Source organism: Neltuma alba, unplaced genomic scaffold, assembly GCF_004799145.2.
Source record: "Neltuma alba isolate B1F8T4 unplaced genomic scaffold, ASM479914v2 tig00002147_pilon, whole genome shotgun sequence".
NCBI classification, from domain to species: domain Eukaryota; kingdom Viridiplantae; phylum Streptophyta; class Magnoliopsida; order Fabales; family Fabaceae; genus Neltuma; species Neltuma alba.
In genome coordinates, this window is record NW_021632755.1 from 39,835 (window position 1) to 48,263 (window position 8,429).

Below are 8,429 nucleotides of genomic sequence, written 5' to 3' on the forward strand. Positions count from 1 at the left end.
TAAAATTCTCCAGACAGTCACTGAGTAAATATAAACCGATTAAAATTTCTTAATAATGTATCTTTAAATTTCTACGGTCATACATTGTCAAAACTCCTCATTTACTTTATACCCAAACAATAGAATTTTCTCTAAACATTATAATGATACTAATAATATTAAGCCCTAAATATTTAAGAAATACTCATAAAGAAAATTTGATAAAAAGAAGTATATTTGTGTACCTAAATGATCCTCAAATCTTCTCCTATCCTTCAGACATCATGTACTTCCACACTCTCTTGATTTTCCTTTCTTCCTCTCGCTCTCTTTCTTTCCTCTCGCTCTCTCTTTTTCTCCTGCACTCTCTTGCTCTTGCTTGAAGGAAATAACCAGGGGATGATGATATATATAATACCCCCATGTTTCATTTTTCCACGGCTCCTCTTTCAAATTTCCACTTCCATCGTACTTTCCCCCTCTTTTTCTTCCATCCAATTTCTTCTTTCATTTATTACCTTCCTTTTTTTTTTCCAACCCATTTAACACTCCCCCTCAACATTCCTCTTTCATTTAATACACCCCACCTCAAATTCTTCTTTGCCCCCAACTTTCCACCGATTCGGTGGACAGTTGTCTCTCTTTTTTTCCTTCTTTTTTGTATAATAAAATATTATTATTTTATATATTTTTTATTTACAATTTTTTTCCCAGTATGTTACAATTACACAAATCTTTAGAGTGGTTATTACTTCCACTAGTCTTTCTTTTATGACTCTTATCATTTTTTGCCCTCTTTGAGTAGGAATTTGAACCACTTTGATTATGACCACGACCACGTCTATGTTCAATGCGACAGCCATGTGCACGTCCACGACCATGTGTTGGTTCGTCTACTACTACATTCACATTTGGGAATGGAGTGGACCCAGTTGGATGGGATTCATGATTTTTCATTAAAAGCTCATTATTTTGCTCGACTACAATAAGGCAAGAAATTAGTTTAGAATATTTCTTGAAACCTTTTTCACAGTATTATTGCTGCAGAAGCACATTGGATGTATAAAATGTGGAGAATGTTTTCTCTAACATGTCTTCATCAGTGACTTTTTCTCCATATAATTTTAGTTGAGAACTGATTCTAAATATTGCGGAATTATACTCACTAATAGATTTAAAATCTTGTAGGCACATGTGCATGCACTCATAATGAGCTCTTGGGAGAATGATAGTTTTTTGGTGGTCATACCTTTCTTTCAAACTGTTCCAAAGGACGAGTGGGTCTTTAATGGTCAAGTATTCCATTTTTAGTCCTTCATGCAAATGATGACGTAAAAAGATCATAGCTTTAGCCTTTTCTTGATTAGATGTCTTATTTTCTTCTTTAATTGTGTCTCCTAGACCATTAGCATTTATGTGAATTTTCACATCTAGTATCCAAGATAAGTAGTTCTTTCCAGTAATATCAAGAGCCACAAACTCAAATTTTGCAAGGTTTGACATGATAACACTATCACAAAAGAATATAATATTAAAAAAATTGGCATGTATGGAAATTACACTGCTCTTCGTTAATAAGAAGAAAAGAAAAAGAATCATAAATTACTGAAAGGAAACAAATGAAAAGAAAGTTAAATAAGAAAAGGACAAAATTTGGTATATTGTCTGCACGGATATAAGCATTTTAAAATCATATTTATCAAATAAAAAAATAACAAATAAACAATAAATATTTCTAAAAAATAAATATATACATGGCTTCTAGCTATTTAATAAGATAAAATCAAATTTGAATGACTTATAGTCATGAGTTAAAAATTATATGGCTTCTAGCCATATGTTAGAAAATCAAAATAATGACTTCTAGTTATTAAAATAGAAAAATCAAAATTATGGCTTCTGGCCATAAGAAATAAAACAAATTTTTATAGCTTTTGGCCATAAAGTAAAAAATAAAGTTTTATGGCTTCTAGCCATAAGAAAGAATAACAAAATAGCCATAAAGTAGAAAATAAAATTTTATGGCTTTTGGCCATAAGAAAGAAAACAAAGTTTTATGGCTTCTAGCCATAAAGTAGAAAATAAAGTTTTAGAACCTTCTACATGAGGTAGGGAGGAACTACACCAAGAAGATCCCCGTGGAGCCTTCTGTTTGGTTACATATGTTGGGATATCTGGGTCACACGCTGTGGAAAGTTGTTTAATCCAAACCAGGAACCAAGAAATCATATGACAAAGGACAGTTTGTTCAAAGCATGTATGGACAGAGACTTGGTGCAGAAATACAATTGGAAACACGGCGAGATACCCAATTCAGAAATTCTAAGACCCCAGCAAGACACTAATTTCCACCTGGAGTCAAACGGTTTAGTTTTGCAGAACGGAAGTAGTGGTTGTGGAGGAATGTTACGTTCGCAAGAAAGAGACTGGATATTCAGATACAGTTGTAAACTAATCTCAGTATCCCCAGTGATTGCAGAAATCTTTGGTATCTTCTATGGCTTGCAGATGTGCTGGGATAGAGGAATCAGGGATATCGTAGTCCATTCAGATTGCATAAAAGCCATTAATCTTTTGATTAGAGGCTACGACTTGGATCATCCTTTTAGAGACCTTATTGAAGAAGCCAGCCTAATTTTTCACAGGGACTGGCTAGTTCAACTGATTTACGCTCCTAGAAGCAATCTGACCTTCACCGACTATTTAGCAAAGTCTTCCCATACAATGCAAGGCTCTTTCTGTATTCTTGACCAACCTCTTATTGTCAACAGTGGAATGTTTCCCGAGCAGGATGCTGAGGTTTTGTTTTGGCGTGACCTTGTTATTGAATTACAGTTTCTGATTAAAAAATAATACTCCTCCGGTCCTTAATGTAGGACCCAATTAGAAGGTTGATCTTGGTCCTAAATATAGGACCCCTTTTTCATATTTTTTCATTCTTTCCTAAATTACCCCTATTAGATAATTAAATACCACAATAATACTCATTATTCATTAATAATACACCTATATATTTTATAAAGTGAATGAATACTTATTACTTATTGATTCCACACATACATCAATTCTACCATTTTATATTTTTAATAAAATAATTTAAACATTTTAAAAAAAATATTTTCATACAAATACCCATTCAAGGTAATTGGATTTTTTTACCTCCGAGGAATAGCATAATAATAATCATACTATCTATTTTCTTTGTGCCTAGAAAATATAATCTTCTATTTATATTTTACCCAATCAAACAGAAAAAGTTCCTACCCGAAGAAAAAGAAACTGGAGTGTAAACCGAGGGTATTTTGGGATATCTATATTTATTACCTAATTTAACTAACATCCTTAATTTAATCAAAATGGTCAAAAGGGTCCTATATTAAGGACAAGAGGAGTAATAATAAAGTTTTACGGCTTTTGGTCATAAGAAAGAATAACAAAGTTTTATGGCTTCTGACCATAAACTAGAAAAATTTAAACTATATGGCTTCAAGCCATTTAGGAAAAAAAAAATACTCATAGTATAGAAGAGTACAGAGGATAGACAATAAATCATGAAACATAGTACATAGTAATAATAAGAAGATCGGAATATTATGCCTTCGTTAAAGCACTCGTGCCGATGATATGTTATAAATAGAGAAGAATAATAGAGAAGAAAAAAAATCAATAAGAGAGAGTATTTCTCATTCTATTCAAGGGTACTCAATACATTATACATAACCTCTATTTATAGGCACGACTTTATATATTTGATAGATTCTACAGATAACATAATAATAAGAGATAATTAGAGATAATGGGGATAATATGAGATATTGAAGATACTGAGAGATAAGGGAGATAATGATAGATATATGGACATCCATAAAGATACTATATTCATAACGCTTGTTAAATTTTAGAACTCCATCATTTTAACCAGAATGAACCAATTGCCTTATATGTTTTAGTCATTCCTAAACAATATTTATGCATAATTAACAATGAATTTCATAAGCCTATACTCTATCTAGATCATACTCAAACTCGATAGAAAGCTAAAGCAATTTTGTAATTTCAGAGACTTATATTAATTTCATAGATAGAATAAAGAGTTATTACTTCCTCAATAGTTAGCTCAAGTTTTTCACCCTCACAATTTGCAAGCACAACACTGCTAACAAGAAGGAAAAAATTTTGAAAAAAAAAAGACAAAAAATAATTGGTAATGAAAAAGTTTGACCCACCTCTAAATGAAGAAGAATGATAACAAGAGAGCGGTCAAACAGAGAGAACAATATTATTAGAGGAAGAAGAGGAAGATAGAGGACAATGAAGAAAAACATAGTTGTTGTTACTTCCATTGTAAGGTTTTAAAAGGAAGAGAATAGAAATGGAAGCACTTGACTAAGAAGGGGTTCAGATTTAAAAAAAGAATATAAGTCTGTATAACTTTAAAAATTAATATGGATTTTGCCTATAATAGGAGTTTTTTTTTTTGCCAAGCTTATAATAAGAGTTTAAAGTCTAAACTCGAACCTGAACTAAACATGCAAATAGGCTTTTTTAAGTTCAAACCTAAGCCTTTAAAAGGCATGGCAGGCTTGAAGCCTATTTAAAAATATATTTATAATGTAGACTTTTAAAAAGACATCACATTTCAAGCTTTGAAGGTTATAAATAGGCTTTAGGCCTGTTAAAATCTATACAAATTTTGGCTTTTGTTACACTTAAAAACTTACATATTTTAATATATTTTAATAAAACAAATTTAAAAAATTAATTAGGCCATGCCTACAAGCTTTCAGGCCAAACTTTAAATTTAAAAGCCTAGTTTGTTTACCTTGAAAGACCTCAAAATAGGCCTTAGACCTATCATATTTGTTGACACAGGCCAGGCCGTATTAAGCCCCAATTAGGCCAGGTTGTAGACCTTCGATAGGTCCCAACCTATATCTGTTTCTAATTTTGTTAACTATATCATTCTTTAAGTTAATCAGTTCTACATTGATTACTCTCTAATTGACGTAGGTTTGATTTCTTACACGAATAAGTAGTTCAACCGATGTAGATATTCCCCCACAACACCATATTATTACAATTATCCATATGTATAGGTGACACCAATAGCACGTTTTTTTAAAACTTTTTATAAGCTTTTGGGCATAATTAGAGAGTCATTCTACTTCAGTTAGCTACGCAGAGATCCGGTTCACATGGAACTTGGGACATTGTTGACTTACCGCAGGGGAAGTCTGTTATAGGAAGTAAGTGGGTGTTCACTAAGAAATACAATCCAGATGGGAGTATTAGTAAGTATAAAGCTAGACTGGTTGTAAAGGGATTCACTCAAACATATGGCACAGATTACCAAGAGACCTTTGCACCTGTGGCCAAATTCAACACAATAAATGTTTTACTCTCCCTTGTCGCAAACTTGGATTGGCCATTGCATCAATTAGATATAAAAAGTGCTTTTCTAAATGGTGATCTTGAAGAGGAAGTATACATGGAAATTCCTCTTGGGCTTAGAAGAACAGAGAATAACAAGAAAGTGTGCAAACTACATAAATCACTGTATGGGCTCAAACAATCACCAAGAGCATGGTTTGGAAGGTTTATGCCTGCAGTCATTGGATTCGGTTATAAACAGTGCCAAACAGATCATACATTGTTTGTCAAGCGCACTAATCACAAGATAACTGTGTTAATTGTTTATGTGAATGACATTGTCGTAACAAGTAATGATGACGAAGAAATTACTGCATTAAAAAGGAAACTGGCATTAGAATTTGAAGTAAAGCACCTTGGAAGCCTAAGGTACTTCTTAGGCTTAGAAGTCACTAGATCAAAAAGGGGTATTAGTGTGTCTCAGAGAAAGTACACACTAGATCTTCTTAAGGAAACTGGTATGACAGGTGCAAAACCAGTCGAAACCCCAATGGAACAAAATTGCAAACTAAAATTAAAACTAGATGGAAAGGCTGTGAATAAAGAGAGGTACCATAGGTTAATTGGCAAACTAATATACTTATTACACACAAGGCCAAACATATCATTTGCAATAGGAGTTGTAAGCCATTTTGCAAGTCATCCTCAAAAGGAGTATATGGAAGCCGTTCAGTGAATTCTCAGGTATCTCAAGAAGACTATAGGCAAGGGTCTCTTCTTCTCTAAGGGAAATCAAAAAGGGGTTGAAATATACATAGATGCAAACAAAAGGGCACCTGACTCAGAAGAAGACAGAAACATAGAAGTCTATACTGATACAGATTAGGCAGGAGCAATCAACGATAGACATTCTACTACTGGTTACTGCACATTTGTCTGGGGAAACCTGGTTACTTGGAGAAGTAAGAAACAACCAATTGTGTCAAAGAGTTCAGCTGAGTCTGAATCTAGAGCTTTGGCTTTGGGAATTTATGAAGGAATCTGGATTGTTCATTTACTCCGGGAATTAGGCATCGAAATAACTGCACCTGTTTAGATGTGGTGTGACAGTTTGGCAACTCTAAAAATTGCTAATAACCCTATCCAACATGTTGAGATTGATCGCCACTTTATCAAAGAGAAAATTGAAGCAAAGGTAGTTGATCTGGCCTACATCTCCATAGGAAGACAAATAGCTGATATGATGACCAAACCCTTGGTTAAAGCCAAATTCGAAGAACTTATAAGCAAGCTGGGAATGATCAACATCTATTCGCCAGCTTAAGGGGGAGTGTTGACAATGGGCCTATTCTTATTGGGCCTAACCCTTAGATAACCCTAATTTATTATTACCAGTTACACTCTCTCAATTAGGATTATTTTTCAGCCTTTTTATTTAGGGATTTCATATAAGATTATTTCCTAATTTAGTGTGATTAGATTTGATGTATCATTTGAGAGAGATTCGATGTGATCTGATCGCACCCTCTTCTCCTATATGTATTAGTTTCTATAGTGGAATAAAATACAGATTTAAACGTCCAAACAGCATCACTAACCATGTCTATAAGAGTTCTATTTCTCCTTTCAACAACTCCATTTTGTTATAGAGTGCCAGGGATAGTTAGTTGTCTAATTATCCCTTTTTCTTCACAGAACTACTTGAATTGTTCAGACAAATATTCACAACTTCGATCAGTGTGTAATGCTTTAATTTTATTGTCCATTTGATTCTTTACCTCATTTATGTATCATCTAAAACCCTCAAGAGCCTTCGACTTATGTGAGATCAAATAGACATGACCATATCATGAAAAGTTGTTGATAAAGGTAATAAAATACCAAGCTCCATGTCTTACTCTTACACTTATTAGACCGGATATGTCAGAATGGATTTTCAGCTTTTGTTCCCTTACTGAAAGGCTTTCTTGTTGCCTTACCAGCTAGACAATTTTCACATAGTGACATTTTCATATTTGGAATAGCACCTAGCAACCATTCTTTGGCTGATTTAATCATTCTATTTGATTAGTATGTCCTAGTCTAGCATGCCAGGTACTTATTTCAACATTACTAGAAGAAACAGCAAAGCATTCATTAAGATTAAAATCACCAATAATATCCAAAACAAAGAACTTTTTGAATAAGAAAGCTGAACCATAAAAGAATGAGTTGCTTAAAATGTCTGCAACTTTACCATGAAAGTTTACATCAAACCTAAATTCTAAAAGACATAAAACAGAAACCAATTTCTGCCGAATATTGAGAGCGTAAAGCACATCATGGAGTATCAAGGTCTTTCTACCATGCAAAGTAAATTTGCAGGTGCCAAAACCTTTAACCTCGATCCTTGCGTTGTTCCCAACATAAAACCACTTGCTTTGATACGGCAACTGATGATACTCAATGAAGGATCCTCGATCTTTGGTTACGTGGTCTGTGGATCCTGAATCAATAATCCAAGAAGAGGAAACAGTTTCTGTTAGAAAAACAGTACTAGAAACATATAAAACATGTGAATTCACATAATTCACTAATACCTTTTTGCTCTCAACTTGTTTTAAATAGTCATGTGCGAAATGGCCCATTTTTTGGCAAGCGAAGCATTTAACCTTCTTCAAGTCCAGCTTCTTCTTCCTGCCTTTCTTTCCCTTCTTCTTGAATTGTTTCTTTCCCTTTTTGGATTGAGGACCACCCTTCTTCCCTTTCTTTTGGAACTTCTTGCCCTTCTTAGAATCAAGCTTTGATTAGGAAGTGCCAGCATCCTCAGTGAAATAAGCTTGTCTAGAGGTTATGTAAGCCTCTAAACATTCATCCTCCAGCTCTAAGTGTACAGCTACATTGTTAAAAGTAACGATGTTTTCATTATGGGTCAAATTAACCTTCATATGCTCCCAGCTAACAGGGAGCAATATGATAACAGCCTACACCTGCTACTTACCAGACTGAATGTGTCCAACTTCCTTCAGTTCTTTGATCATGTTGGCCATCTCTCTCAAATGATGCTTCATGGGAGTGTTTGGTTTAAGTTTGTAAATGTC